A 15,969-nucleotide genomic window follows, 5' to 3' on the forward strand; every position below is an offset into this window, starting at 1 on the left:
GATCCTCTAGGGTTAAGGATTGTACTCCGGTTTTAGGCTCTTTGTTGCAGGTGCCAAAGAAGGCCACCTCCAAATCTAATCCCCAACGAACACCGGCGTTACGGCCGCAAGACCGTGCAAAGGGTGCTCCTAGTACATCGTCTCAGTCTACCCCAGGGCAGGCAGCTAAAGGGAGCATGAACTCTACCACCCCCTTAGGGAAACCTAGCAAGCGGGCTCACCCTCGCACAGACCTACCCCCTGAAGCAACCCGGCACACAATAGTTTTAACTGGTGTAGCACAACTTAGGGAGGGTGCCAACGAACGCTTCCAAAATGGAATGGCGGCTACTGGAGAGTGGATGGCAGGTAACTGCCTGAAGCTCAACTCCGATAAATCGGAGCTGGTCATTTTTGGACCCCTCTCCCCAATTTGGTCTGCAACCTGGTGGCCACCAGGCCTCGGCACCCCTCCTAGCCCGACCCCTAAGGTTAGGAATTTGGGAGTAACCTTTGATGATCATCTCAATTTCATGGCACATGCGAACAAAGTAGCGGCCACTGCCCATCATAAACTTAGAATGATAAGGAAAATCCTCCCTTTTCTTCCGGATGCTGCTGCTAAAACACTGGTCAGTTCCTTAGTTTTATCATCCTTAGATTATTGCAATGCACTTTTTCTAAATTCACAAGCCAGGGTAACTAAAAAGCTGCAGACAATACAGAATGCAGCAGCACGTCTGCTGTCTAGAATACCTACGTTCGCACCCATTTCTGATACTATAAGGACATACCACTGGTTGACGATCCAAAACAGGATCAAGTTTAAATCACTCTGTATAGTCTATAAGACACTTCACGATCAAGGGCCACGCCCCCTCAAGGACCAGCTTATTCCCTATAAACCGGTCAGACAGCTCCGATCCATAACTCTCAACCAATTAGTGGTTCCACTTCCTAAAACAGTCTCCTGGGGAGACCGCCGCTTCTCACTTGTGGCTCCTAAGATATGGAATACCCTGCCACAACACATCAGAACCAGCCCCTCACTTTTGCAGTTTCTGAAGAGATTAAAAAACTGGCTGTTTAACCAGTGACACGGCCCGGCGATCTGCCTACGTTTTTAATATCTGGGGAAAGACATCTGATTAGTCTAGCGCCGAGACGCCTACGGGTATTCGTTTGCGCTCAATAAATGTCAGAAATAAATAAATAAATAAAGCATGTGAGGAGTGAGGGATTGATATAGGAGGCAGGATGTCTCACTGAAGTATACAAAAAGTAGTTACTCAGACCACATCCAAATCCATTGTTGTTTTGCATTCCATCGCCACCTCGGTTGAGACCTAGCCATATGTAAATCAGTGTTGACCCTAGTCCACCCTGGCCTACTAGGCCAGATCCTCCCTGAACTGGAAAATTGGTGTCAGCCTTATTAGGGCTCATTAGTCAGATAAAGCTTGTTTCCAGTGGCACAGTGTCACAGGTCCCACGTCTGACTTATAACCTAGTTGAGCGTTGAGTGCTTGATTAATAGTGTGTTTAGTACACATCATAATGTATGTAGAGAACAATTTGCATAGCTTGAGATGTGGGTTATGGGGTCTATGATTCTGCATTGAGTATGTGTGCAGTGTATGTTTCACATGCTTACATTTGGAGTGAAGGATACTGTATTGTTGAAGAACGTGTCTGACTTCAGAGCTTTACAAATACGATCTTTCTTTCCTTTCTAGGACACTCTACGAGCTGTGACATGTGCTTGGAATATGGTGCATACAGCTGTCAAGGCTCCAAAGATAAGTGCATTGAAGGTAGTGACACGTGCATCCAGGCACTTGAGAACAACACCCTTGGTGAGTGACAATCCTGAACAAATGGATGTAAAAGGGGAACACATTCAAATATGAACACAATGATAACTCACCTCCTGCTGCCTAACAGTAGCATCAACAGCTGATATGAAGGAGTCTAAGAGTGGAGACAACAGGGATTAAGGACATTTCCAATGTCTACATCGGTTGCCAAACTGAATGGGCACTGTTTCTGCCACTGTGCACACGCTGTCATGTTTGGCACTCTGTCCTTAACTCATTGTGCGCCATCTGACACATTACCTTCCTTTAATCTTAAAAGCTCATTATGTTATGTTAATTGTTTTACTACTAGAGGCTGGGAGTTTGAAAGGCATCTCTTCTGACTGCTATCCACGGCTATAGAAGGAGGTGGAGGTCAGGCCTCTTCTTAAAAAGCCCAATCTTGACAGTGAAGATTGTAAAATCTTTCATCCAATCTCGCTACTTCCACTACCAGCTAAGATTCTTGAGAGACACCTGAACTGCCACCTACAGGAGTTTGTGGAAGAGCAGGCATGGTTGGACGTTTCTCAATTGAGTTTCTGGCAACATCACAGAACTGAAACTGCATTGTTGTAGGCCACGGATTGTATTAGGCGGCTGTTGGATGAAAGGCAATGCTCTAATCTTGTTGGATCTGTCCGCCGCCTTCGATACCATCTCTGATTGAACGCCTACAAGAAATGGGCATAGCAGAAAGAGCCCTGGCACTGTTGTCCTCCTTCCTCAAAGATCACTCTCAGAGGGTTATGCTTAACCAGTACCACTTTGATGTCTTTTCCTTGCCATGTAGAATACAGCATGGCTCCTCATTGATAGTCTAAGTCATTTAATCTCTACGTTTCTCCACTTGCCACCATTATTCACTCCTATGGGCTTCATGGGCTACATGCAATATCATACGATGACAACACCCAGGTCATTGCGTCGATCCTTAAATACTCTGCAACTACTGCAGCTAATTTGTCTGTGGTAGCAGAATGGGTGGGAAGGGACTTCCTGAAAGTCACTGGTGAGAAAACAGAAGTGTTGCTCTTTGGAACACATGCCTCAATTTGGAATGATAACAGGTGGCCAGACACCTTAGGCACCCTGCCTGTTCCAGCTGAGAAGGACCCACAATCTGGGGGTGATTCAAGCTGGTGAACTCTCTCTTAATGGACATGCTAATTGCACAGTTGCAACCTGTTTCCAGCTCATAAGAAGATGAAACAAAATGTTCCCCTTCATTTCCTTCTCAGTCTGGAAGCAAGTTGCTCTGGCGCTGGTTAGGTCCAGAATTTATTATTTTAACGCTCTTTATCTGGACGCTAACATCACTACCCAGGAAAATGACAGGTAGCACAGAGTGCTCTGGCTAGGGCGATTCTTGGCATCCCCTTAGCATCAATCAGCTTCTGCAGGGTTGCTTGAGCTGCACTGGCTCCCTATGAGAAAGCGGATTATATATAAGGCTATCTGTATTTTACATAAGGCTCTCTATCAAGCTAGTGCAGCCTGGATTAAGGAGGCATGACAGGTACAACTCTCCACCCAGTCTATCGCAACTAGGTTACCTTGCCTAGAATCAATAGGAAGAGGGGTGAGGGGACAGAGCCTTCTCAGTCGCTGTAGCCGGACTTTGGAACTCACTCACCCAGTCTTTGACTTCCAATAAAGGGCACCTGCCTTTCAGAAAGGCATTCAAATCCTGGTTGTACACTATATAGACAGACCCTGTGTTAGCATTATAAGTGTTTGATTTGCCAGGAGACTGAAGTGGACTGCTGTAACTACAGTGCCTTGACGACTACAGCCAGTTGTTGTGCTGTATAAATTAAAATCAAATCAAATGGCTCTGTATGACATATGGAGCCCTATTATGTTTGGACAGCCTTTCCCTGTTTGTAAGAGAGAGTGCACTCTATGACAAAGAATGCGCTGCTCCTAGTGCAGCAGCAAACTCGTGCTGCCCTGGGGGCTTCGCATTCAAGTGAAATACGGACCGCCTGAACTTATAACACCATCCATGCCCATGACGAGCTGAGCTCATCATGAGGCACGGCGCTCTGGTGGTCATGACGAGCTCAGCTCGTCATGAGCCATGGAACGCTCGCATGCGGGGATAATTCCCCGGCTATGCTGAGCGTTCCACAGGAATGGGTGGGCTCATGACGAGCTCAGCTCGTCATGAGCACACAAGCGCTGTGCCTCATGACGAGCTGAGCTCCTCATGAGCATGTGGGGATGCTGCGCGCGGCCCCCGCCCCCAGCACAGCGGGGGAATTACACCCGCACGGAAGGGGTTAAAGGGGATTAGAGGTCCCCTTGCTGGCAGGTGCAGGGAGTGACTGCACCCACCTGCAAGGCTATGTCTTTCCTCCCTCTAGAGGGCTGCTATCAGGGGGCGCACTTACACACTGTCAGTGCACCCCGACAGCTTCTTTGCTTCTGCCCCCACACCTGTAATAAGGAATAGGAGCAGAGGCAAAGGGATTGGGGAGCAACCACTTGAAAAAGCGCTGGTGCTGTATGTGCACCAGTGCTTTTAGTATTACTGAAGGGACCGCACAAGCATCTGTGGTCACTTCTGTAATGCCAAAATGCCCCAGGGGAAGACAAGCGACACAAACACACAATGGTGTAAATTGGGATTTGTCTTGAGGACTCGATTCCGGAGGCAAATCGAAGCAGCTGGTAGTTAACCCGTGACTTGTGAATCCTGTTTCACTTCTCTCAACATGGTCCATGTTCTTGGGCCCATGTCTCCTTTGAAACCACTGCAGGTATTTAGTCCACTAGTGCTTATCAAAGGGTTCCTCCACAGCCACTGGACGGCGCTCAGAGAAGAGTAGCAGTTATCTCTTTGTATGGCATGCATTTGCCTCTGAATCATGTAGGAGCATGTCTGATGTTTGAACAAAATCATGTGATAAATGGAAGGACATAGATTCGAACTTCACCTCCAAAATCTCAAACCCGCTGTCTCAGTTTATCATCTTTGAAGATTAGTAAATTGACTATAATTAAAATGGGTATGTAATGCTGTCTGTAAAAAATGCTGTTGCTTCTGAGTCTGAGACTCCATTATGGATTGTGAGGGGTACGAAGGAGAATTGTGAAGAAAAAGAGCAGCTAGCCATCTGTTAGAGATAATCAATTAATGGAAAACCAGAAAAAGCTCTTAATTTGTTACATTATCAGCGAGCGGAGAAGAGAAGATGAAATGACATTAATGACAGCAATGAAGCAGAAGTAAAATAAGCCGTCATGTCAGAGACTGCAACAGAATACAAATAACAGACACCTCAACTTCACAACAGAAAGCAACGAAAATATATATATGTATTTTCTGCCGTATAAGACGACTTTTTAACCCTTGAAAATCTTTTCAAAAGTTGGGGGTCGTCTTATACGCCGGGGTCATTTTATAAGCAAGCGAATATAGCCCAAACCCTATATTTTAAAAGGAAAAGTAGGGGGTCGTCTTATAGGCCCAGTCGTCTCATACGCCAGAAAAGACGGTATATATCTGCTCTTTTTTGCTTGGATATATATTTATATATGTGTATATATATGTATATATATATATATATATATACACATATATAAATATATATCCAAGCAAAAAAGAGCAGATATATACCGTATTTTCTGGCGTATATATATATATATATATATATATATATATATATATATATACGCCATATATATATATATATATATATATATATATATATATATATATATATGTGTATTGGCAAAAAAACGGATCAGTTGAAAAAGGCGCTTGCCAAAATGCGTCCTATTTGTTTCGCGACACGGTAAATAAATCGGAATCTCTTTTCAACTGAGTGCGGTCTCTTCACTTTGTGGAGTTTTTGTAGCCTAACATATTATGTGGCTCCACTGCCGCTAATCGACCAGCATCCCTTCTGGAGTGCTATGAGCGTTTTTCTGTGGACTGGAGCACATTCTTTGGATTCAGGAAGCGTCTGCTGCCGAGACCTATCTGCAGGTCTTTTTAACCAACAGAACATTTTGTAATGAGCACTGTGGAAGGATTGGTACGACACTAACCTTAATGCACAGCGCAGGACTCATCCAGAGCAGCCCATCAGGGGGCATGCTATCAGCAGGAAATAGGGCGTGATTGGAACCAGCTGGTGCTCTTTTCATTTTCCACACAAGCCTATAACCTTTTTAGGTTATACACCTCAACATCAAACAATTAGTGCACCCTTAAGTGAACTAACTAAAACAGGACAAAGCCTTAGGTGGTCACAAGAATGGGAAGATGCTTTGACAAAAATTAAAGAAAAGGTGACATCAGCAAAAAAACATGCCCTATTTTAATTCAACTTTATGAAATGAATTGACTGTAGATGAGAGCCCAGTTGGATTAGGATCAAATTTAGCACAACATAAACATGGAAAAAGTTAATTAAGACGTGGAGTCTTATGCCTGTCAAAGCCTAACTGAAATTGACCAAGCAAATGGTCAACCAGAAAAGAAAGCCTTGTTATTGGGTGGGCCTCTGAACACTATCATTTGTTTCTATTTGGAAAACCATTCACAATAGTCTCAGACTATCAAGCTCTCTTGACTATGTTTGGGAACCCTAAGACAAAGATACCTTCAAGGATAGAAAGATGGGGAATCCATCTTATTGAATATGATGGCAAAATAGTAGACAAGCCAGGAAAGACCATAACCCAGCTGGGTATATATTTCAACATCAACTTCCAACATCAAGAAACAACATAACAATGGTAAAAGAACATATCAACTTTATATTTGAGCGCTCGACTCCAAACAGAATCTTGCAAACTGAACTTGTAAAAACAATAATGAAGGCAGTGGTGGCCTGCACGAATCGGGGGTGGGAGTTTTAAAATAAAAAAACGTACCTTATTGCGGCATCTCTATGTCTCGCCTCTGCATCAGACTCAGGCCAGAATTGGAAGCAGGAAGCACGCAGGCTCCCCTTCCAATCACAAAGCTGCAGTGCAGCATTGTGATTGGTCTGAGAGCTGTGGTTCGGCTCTCAGACGGGGACTGGGGACCTGGGCATGTTCATTACCAAGGCTGTAATGCAACCAGCATGGAGAACATGCAAAGCGAGCATTAGTATTTGTTCAGAGAGTCGGCCAAACATTTATCAGCACTTGGAGTGGGCAAACCACTCCTCCCCTGCCCTGCTCTTAGAGCAGATCAGCCCCGCCCGCCCCGGCTGCAAATGAGCAGGAACAAATAAAATGATAATAACGTTGAGTTATTATAATTTTATTTTTCATTTAGTGACACTGTTTAAAAGCAGGAGGGTGACGCTTCCCGCCTAAGCCACCAATGGATGGAAGACAACACACTGAAGGAAAATATTCATATAATAACAAACAACAAATAAAAGCATGGCATTAATGCTACCAAATTAAAAAAAACATTTTATTGCAAAAGATATATTATATTAACATTTAAATAGATCCAAAATGAACTATCGGAATCTGAAGGTGCTCTACTGGCTAGAGGTACTCAAATTATAGTCCCACAATTTCTATGGAACACATTGTTGAGAAAGCACCTGAAAGCCACTCGGGTGTACTAAAAACAAAAACATGTTTAAGGGATAAAGTTGGGTTTCCTCGTTTATATGTGATTGTGGAAAACTTTGTTTAATCATGTCACCTGTGCTAGTGTACTGGGAAACACCCATCTCCATAACAACTAGTTGTGTCTGAGGTTTCTAATGCTGTATTGGACTCCGTAGCTCTTACGTATTATGGTCCGATGGACCCTGGACAATATCTACTTGTGATACACGAGTATTCACATTTTTCAAATGATTCAATGTCTGTACTTCCTGTGATACATGAGGTATTTCCAGCGTGGGATATATCCACCACACTCAAGTTGAATAGTAGACCTTTGTTTATTTGGGAAATAATTTAAATGGGTCATGCAATACTTAGGAATAAACTTTTGAGAAGTACTCAAATGTGGCTACAAGAAAATTGAATGGTGGAAAGATTTATGAGCAACATAAAGAAACCAATCCCATGAACAAGTGTTGCAAATTTCAAGAAATCAATCATTAGAGGTTACAGAGGATCTCCCCTTAGTTCAATAGGGAGGAGGTAACTACAAAGTTATGGTTTAGAAAGACATGACGGCCTAGGCTTCCACAGATGCTGATGGCTGTAGTAAAAGGACATGACAGCATTTCACAGAGAGATCACCTTTCCAAGTCCAAAATGAAGCAGGATGCAGATCCTAGAAGGCATGCTAAAAGGTCGGATATTTCTTTGGTTGATTGGGGCATCGTAAAACAAATTAAAGAAGGGAAAACAGATCCTTTGTTTCAAAAGAGCCTTTGCAAGCTACCCTGGTAAAAGGAAATATGATTTCTTTAGCATCTCCAAATATGTCCATCACTGAGGAACTAAGAAAGTCCTACACGGGCGACATACAAAACAACAATAATAAATATAGTCTGAATGATGAAGAAATTCAAAAGCGAAGCAGAGAGGAAAATGGTAAGAACAACAACTTCTTTTTAAGAACAGGGGCCGACCAAAGGACCAATGGAAGACATGTGAATGATAGTTACTCAATAATTGAATACGTGTTTAACATTATTTATTAATTTAATGTATTAATTTTCTTTTCTTTCAAAAGTGGGGGAAGATGTCAAGTGTGAACAAATGCTGCCAGCGTGCAGCCAAGCATCTTTTGAGTCTGGGATTCCATTCTGAAATGTGGGGGGTACAGAGGAGTATGGATGAAGGCAATAAGCAGCAAGCTATTTGTTAGGGATAATAAATTAATGGCAATTCACAAGCTGTTGTCACTCATTTTCTGTCTAAAAGCAGCATCTGGTATTTTCTGGGCATAGAAGTGGCAGATTTATTATTTGAAACATGTTATTTGCAGTTAATTAAAACCACTGATTTATCATATCATGTGTCCATACTTTTTCAAGCTACATTTATAATTTTCACAAATCCTCTTATTAAAATGCGTTCAGAGCCATTAAAGACATAGGCATACCTAATATGCAGCTTCCTTGCTCCGCCTAGCAACAGATATGCTATGTACCATCAGATTATGATTATATAAATATAAGTTAGTATGTAACTTGTATGCTCAAATCCAGTGTCGCTGCAGCCCTCTCATCAAACTTTTTTTCGCAACAGATGATGATGTGCGTCTAACAGCTGTCAAGACTTGTCACTCTCCTAAGATGCCCTCAACTGCCTGTGAATTTCCTGAACACTCCTTCGCGTGTTCCAAACTAAAAATGCGTTTACTTTCGGAGTGTGGCCAAGAGATGGGTCCATTGAAAGGTACGTCCTGTCCAAGGTTGGGGGGTTCTTGATGCCCTTGTGATGCAATGGGGTTGTGTGTCAGCCTGAATACCCAAGCTCACGATGAAAGTCGAGGCACATGTCTTCTTCACAGATAGACTTTTCAGGGATTTCTGAGAACTATTTTATCGGAAATGTTTGCAGGACGCTGGTTTGTGCCAATGCCTCTATGCCTGAGCAGCCACAAGAGGCCCGGGCCCCTCTGGACAACTGTGAGTACTGATTGAGTGAAAGATGATGTCAGTGTCTGCACATGTCCACCTCCACCCTGCCCCCAGATAAGGTAGGGCCTGATTGAAATCGTGTTGGACAGGTTACTGCACCGACATTTAAATCCCATTATATCCTATGGAATTCAAATGTCAGCAGAATGCAGATACCCGTCACCGTTGTGATGGAGTAACTTGCCCGCCAGGATCTAAATCAGGCGCTTAAGCACGATATAGCACTATGTAACTATCAGTGGCAGCAACTTTATTAAGCTAAACTGTAGCTGAGGTATAAAGCCCTTCTGCAGTGGCAAACCCTGCGATTCGGTAAATCACTTGGGGCCATATGTATGAAGGTACTGATTTGCGATTCTGAAATAGCGATTTTTAAGAAATTGCTATTTCAGAATCGCAAATTAGTATGTATGTACAAATTCGTTTTTTTAGCGAATTTCTTTGTATTCCTTAATTGCGATTCGCAAATTGTGAATAGCAAATAAAGAATACTTTCCCATTCATTTCTATGGGCCAGGAGGCCCATAGGAATGAATGGGAAGGCATTCTCAATTTTGCGATTCACAATTTGAAAATGGCAAATTGAGAAAAATGTCAAGGGTGCAGGGGTGTCCAAAGGACACCCTGTTGCACCCCTGACATATGCATGGGTGCACATGTGGTGCACATACATGCCCTAATGGCATGTATGTGCGTCACATGGCACTTTGAAAAATGCTAAAATGTGAATTTTTCAAGGAAATCGCAACTTACCACCAACTAGAAGTTGGTGGTAATTTGTGATTCCTTAAGGGCATTTTGCATTTTTTTTGGCTTCATACATTGCATTTAAGGAATCGCAAAATTTGCGATTCCTTAAATACAATTGCAAAATAAGGAATCGCAAATTTTGCGATTCCTTTTTTTTGCACTAGATTTTACTTCATACATATCATTTTGCTAATTCGCATTCGCAAAGGCTGAAATTCTGCCAATTTCGGCCTTTGCAAATGCGAATTTGCTTCATACATATGGCCCTTGGTCTATTACCGCAGAATGGGTCCTTACAAAGTAAGAAAAAGGTATTTTGCCTGCGCACTCCCTTATCTGATGCAAGTACTCAATTATTCAAAAAGCTGTTTGTACAATGTATGTGTGCTGTTTGGTTGAAAGGCAGCCAGCCCAAAATAACAATCAACCGCTGGTGGAAACTCCACTAGTTTACCAAACGCACTGTTTAAAGTATAACCAGTATTGAAAACTATAATCTAATTTTTTTCAATTAATCACACAGAAAGGTACTTCTTATTCGAAAGACCATGTTTTTTTATCATTATTGCATTTGAACATTACAGTTTCAACATTTCCATCTCAGACTAAATAATGCAAAATTTGAAAACATAAACTTCATGTCACAAAAACGTAATGTTACTATTGTGATTACAATACAAAGACGTTTTTAAATGCAATTAAAAACCATAGTTGAGGAAAAGGCCCAATGCATTTCGGGGGGTTCCCTTCTTCAGGGGCACTGAAAGAATAAAACAATGTATGAACATTGTGTTACACATCGGTAATACATCAACAGAAATACAATTTACATTCTCTTATTTGCGGAGGCAGTTCATGATACTAACAACATCTAATACACATATTAGTTATGGAAGCTGAAGTATATGGACTTCTTATTAAGGTCAAAACGAAAAGAATGAAAAAACAGGCATAAAATTGAAAATGAACAAAGAAGACACCACCACCACAGGTGAATAATGTTACTGTGAAATTTTTACAGATTGAAAAAAAGGTTGCAAAAGTATATCACCATGTCAGGCTAGTTATGACTACCATAGTAAAGAAACTGCCCCACCGCACTGTGACTGTCAAAAAAAAGGGGTTGTAACCATGTACTCACTTCTCAACTATTCAGTGATATATCGTGATCTAACTGGAGTTCCAACCGGAAAAGACTATCTAGTGCAAATGCTTCAGCTAAAGAAACAAACGACAAAAATTATATCCATCAAAGACATGAGGTGGGACCAATGCACTCAATTACCAGGTGAACAGTGTGCTGCTTTGAATACTTACTCGCTTGTTACTAATGAAACTGCAGCCAATTAACTACTGAACAGGATGTTGCTAATATGTAGCCATCTATCTAATGACTGTGTTCAATCATATAGAAACGATAATTCCATCCGTTTTGTCACTACTCGAATGTAGACCAACAATAGCGGGAAAAACTCTTATATCTCCACTGCCTGTGAATGAATGAAAGTAATGTCATGAGAAGATTTCCATTCACTGTAGATTCTGTCTTTGCTGATAACATACTCTCTGATTGGACATAGTTTTGAATCGTACTGTCATGTAGTTAATAAGAAACAGACCATATTCATGAAACTAAATGAAAACTAGCAAAAAAATCTTGAATCTATGATAACTTTATTATCAAGACACTAGACAAAACTAATGTTGGATAAAATAGCCCGCCGTATAACAGTTGAGATTCATGTGTTCACTGCCTCAGTAAACTAGGTCACCTCTGAAAACCACGTTCCTGAACATTATACCGAAAAGCGAACTATTTCTTCAAAGAGCTCTTATCACCAAAACAATTTTAACTCACCGATACTCTGTAATCCTCGCAGGTTCTGACCAAGACTCGTACTCTCAATCTACAAGATAAATATATCTGTTTCAGAACCTGATTCTCTAATCTCTACGGTGGTACTAAACTAAGCGGGTTAACTGCTCACCTCAAACCGCACAAATCCGCGACGACACTTCTTCCAAACTCCGCCACGCGCAAATCTACAACTAACGTGCGTCAGCTTTATGCGCCCGCGTTGGCCTAATGGACAGTGAAGTAGGACTAAACTATCGCATCCATCTTTGAATGGTGGAATGTCGATTATCAACATGTTCAACATGGAAAGCTTATGAAATCGTGACGATACGTATAAACAACATCCAAAAAGGATCCCAAAGGTAAAACAGCGTAAAACATGAATAAACGTGGTAATTATTATTATCGGTTGCTGTGAACTATGGGAACAGTCAAACACCGTTTAAAAAAATCGTGAAGTACAAGAATATGTAAAACGGGGACTGGGATCCGATCAATGACCGTAAATCTGGTACAAATTAACAAAACCTAAATTACTAGAAAAAGAATTGTGAAGAAGACTTAATGTTAACAGTGTGTAAACTATAAAAAGGAAGAAAAAAGACTAGCCAGTTGATCAGCCCAGTTCAAAAAGTGTGAGTAACAAGAAATGCAAGGACATCCATGAAAATATATCTTTTGTTTGACCTAAATCAGAGCCCATTTACAAAAACATGTTAAAGAAGTAACAACTAACGTGTACTAGGAAATTCACATTGAAAAATGGCATGAGCAATGGCATATGTACCGTCAGACATTATTTATAAAAAGAACATTGCAAAAAACACTGCAATTCAATTCTGTCATTGAGCCCACTCGGCACCAAAGTTTGAAGACATTTTGTCCACCAAGCTTCTCTCTGAGCTAAATGAATTGTATGATTGTGATCGGGCTTCACTGCAACTATTTCAAGAATAGTGAACCTAAGCTGAGCATTAGTGTGTTGGTGTTCTAACCAATGTGTAGCAAAAAAAGACTTAGTGGACTTTGTTCTGAATGTGCTTTTGTGTTCAGATATGCGCACCTTAATTTTTCTTGAGGTTTTGCCTACATAAAGTAACCCGCACGGGCATCTGATGGTGTAAATTACATTAGAGCTGTTGCAATCCGCGTTGTATTTTAATGAAATACTTTTCCCTGATTGTGGGTGATGGATGACGTTCCCTATCATTACATTATTGCAATGTACGCAATTGTAACATTTGCGCATTCCATTAAATTGTTGTTGATCTTCAAACACTTTAGTAGTCAAAATCTCCTTAAGGTTCTTGCTTCTTGTGTATGCAAACAAGGGCTCTTCGTCATATAGGCCTTTAACATCAGGCTCTTGTTTCAGTAGTTCCCATCTAGATTTGATGATGTGTTTGATTGCTTGGGATCTTGATGAGTATTTAGAAACAAACACATGTCTGCTTGACCTCTCTTTTGGTTTGGTGGTAAGTAACACCTCACGTTGTTTGGAATCAGTCTTAGTCAAAGCTGTAGCCAAAACTTCCGCAGGATACCCTCTTTGTTTAAATCTCTCTTGCTGTTGTTTTAGAGCATCTTGTAAGTCTGCTGAATTAGAGGTTATCCGCTTCACCCTTAACAATTGTGAGTACGGAAGGTTGTTTTTCAATGAAGGAGGGTGAAAACTTGAATACAGAAGCAGGTTATTTCTATCAGTGGGTTTTGTATACACTGATGTTTCCAGCTTGTTAGCTGTTTGAGTGATCAAGACATCTAAATAGTGGATTTGCTGTTGACTTATCCCATGGGTGAATTTGATTCTTTCATGTTTATTGTTGAGTTCATCAATCAACTGTTCTAACAAATTTTTGGGAACTTTTCCATACAAGGAAAATGTCATCAATGAATCTGATGTAGAAAGCTAGATTCGTAGCCCAAATTTCTTGCTTGAAGATGTGTATGTCCTCAAATTGAGCCATGAAGGTGTTGGCGTACGCTGGTGCGCCTGAAAAACCCATGGAGGTTCCACTTACTTGGAGAAAGAATTTGTCTTGCCACGACAAGTAGCTGTGTTGGAGACAGAATATCAATAATTCCAGAATGAAAATTTTGTTGACTTCCAAATCAGGTAATTGTAGAAGCGCCCATTCACTAGCTTCTACGCGATCTTTTAGAGGGATGGGCGTGTACAATGAAGTCACATCGATAGTGCACATCAGCCAGTCTGGGTTGTATTCTTTCTGTACTTCTTGAAACAAGTTCAAGAAATGGGTAGTGTCCTTTACATAACTATGCCAAGATTGAACACATTTTTGTAAAAAATGGTCAATTACCTGGCCCAATGGTGAAAAAATGGAGTCACAACCTGACACTATTGGTCGGAATGGTGGATTGTTTAAACTTTTGTGCACTTTCGGGAGCATATACAACCTTGGTCTTCTTGGATACTGTACTGTCAAGAACTTTCGCAATGTAGGTGTAATCCATTCCATTTCTTCTGCTTTATCTAGAATTTGACAAAGTGTTGACATAAAGTTAGAAGTAGGGTCCTCTTCTAGTGGTATGTAGGTTGTGTGCTCTTCTAGATGTTCATTGACCTTCTGTACGTAAAAACTCGTGTCCATTACAACAAGGGAACCACCTTTATCTGCCATTTGAAGAGTGATTTGATCATCTGTGCTCAATCTCCGGAGGATATCCAACTCATCTTTTCTTAAATTGGACCGCATTCTTGGATGTAGATTCAATTTGTTGAGATCGTGGCGTATCAGTGATTCAAAAGTATCCAGAATTTTATGTGTCACCGGAGACATGAACGTGCTTTTAGGTCTAAAAAGCCTCATTTCTGAATCTTCACTTTCCTGATCCGGTGGTTGTATGTCTGCTGTCGGTACTACATTTGTAAAAAAATGTTTTAACCTCAAGTTTCGAAGAAACCGAAAGACTAACACTTCAAGTTCTAATTTATTGGTGTGGTAAATTGGTACAAAAGAAGTCCCTTTGTTAAGTACCAGTTCTTGGGCACTAGTCAATTGTCTAGACGAAATGTTAATTACGAGGGTTTGCCCTTGCTCCTCAGGCTCCGGGCTTCCGCTTCGCGTTCCTTGGCTTCTTTCTCCTTTTCCTTTGTTTCCTTTTCCTTGTCTTTGGCTCCTCCTTGTTTTTTTTAACGTCTGGAGGTCTCCCTCCTCCTTGTACCTTGTCTAAAAAAGGCGAAGCTGCAGATGCACTAGCTTCATTTCTTGTCCCTGATGTTGTTGGTTCTTGCCCCATTGCTAATGGCTGTCCTGATGGGTCCAAATCATTGTCCGAGACTATTGATTCTTGTGACGAGGTGGCAGGTTTTTGATAGGGATGCCTTTTGGCATACACCTCTGCCCAGGTGTAAACCTTGTTTAATTTATAATCAATAGTGTCTCTCCGAAATTTTCGTAATTTTCTTTCTTGGATTTCCTTACCATAAGTATCCAATTTAGAATTAAGGTCTTCCAACGTGAGTCTCCAAAAGTCTGCCTCACACCGATTAGACAAGTCTGATTTGATGATGTTAATCTCTTCTTCTAACTCCTTGATGGTTTTGGAGAGTTCTTCTATTAATAACAAAATTAAATCCAGTGAACATTTGTTTAACACTGCCTGCCACTTTTCCATGAATCTTTTATTGTATTGGAATTGTATAACAAAGGCTTGATAGGCAATCGTAATCCTCGTGGTATTCTTTGTACCTTATGGTACTGTATAAGTGTCGAGGCATGCAATCGTTGACTCAGTGCTCTTTTAGCTATAAACTCCAATTGTTTGAGTTGTTGAGGAATAGAGCTGCCTTGCGCATTGAATAAAGGTGTTTCTTCAATGAGTGAATAAATACTTTGGACTTGTGTATCTGTATAAGTTCTCGTGCCTGCTCTATTTTCAGTTAGGTTAGATATACTGTCAAAAGACATTTTCAAGTAAGAGTGTTTACGGGGTG

The 15,969-nt window shown here is 41.2% G+C and overlaps 1 pseudogene; it reads left to right on the top strand.

Annotated features, from left to right (window-relative positions):
* The window catches only part of LOC147701030 (uncharacterized), a 64,632-nt pseudogene that overhangs the window by 15,343 nt on the left and 33,320 nt on the right, over positions 1-15,969 (top strand).

This window comes from Lissotriton vulgaris, chromosome 7, assembly GCF_964263255.1.
Source record: "Lissotriton vulgaris chromosome 7, aLisVul1.2, whole genome shotgun sequence".
Lineage (NCBI taxonomy): Eukaryota > Metazoa > Chordata > Amphibia > Caudata > Salamandridae > Lissotriton > Lissotriton vulgaris.